Below are 478 nucleotides of genomic sequence, written 5' to 3'. Positions count from 1 at the left end.
TACATCCTTTTCCTTCCTAATTGCTTGTATTTGAATTTTTTCTTTCCTATTTTTCATGAGGATAGCTCGGGCTTACAGATTTTATTTAATCTTTGAATGAACCAGCTTTTTGATTTTTTAATTCTTTGAATTGTTTTCTCCATATCAATTGAATTAATTTCTCCTCTAATCTTTGTGATTTCTCCCATCTTTTGGCTCTGGGTTTGGTTTGCTCTTCCATTTCTAGTTCTTGAAGGTGCAGCATTAGGGTAGTTATTTGTTCCTGTTCTGTTTTCCTAATGTGTGAGTTCAGAGCTATGAATTTCCCTCTGAGAACTGCTTTCATTGTATCCCATAAATTACCATAAGTTGTGCTTGAATTTTCATTGAATTGTAGATATTGTTGAATTTCTTGTTTAATTTCATCAGTGACCCATTGGTTGACATGTAGGGTGTCTTTTAATTTCCATGTATTTAATGTTTTTTTCTGGTTTCTTTT

The sequence above is a fragment of the Octodon degus genome, unplaced genomic scaffold, assembly GCF_000260255.1.
Source record: "Octodon degus isolate 3935 unplaced genomic scaffold, OctDeg1.0 scaffold00014, whole genome shotgun sequence".
In the NCBI taxonomy this organism is placed as follows: Eukaryota; Metazoa; Chordata; class Mammalia; order Rodentia; family Octodontidae; genus Octodon; species Octodon degus.
This window is presented reverse-complemented; position numbering follows the sequence as displayed.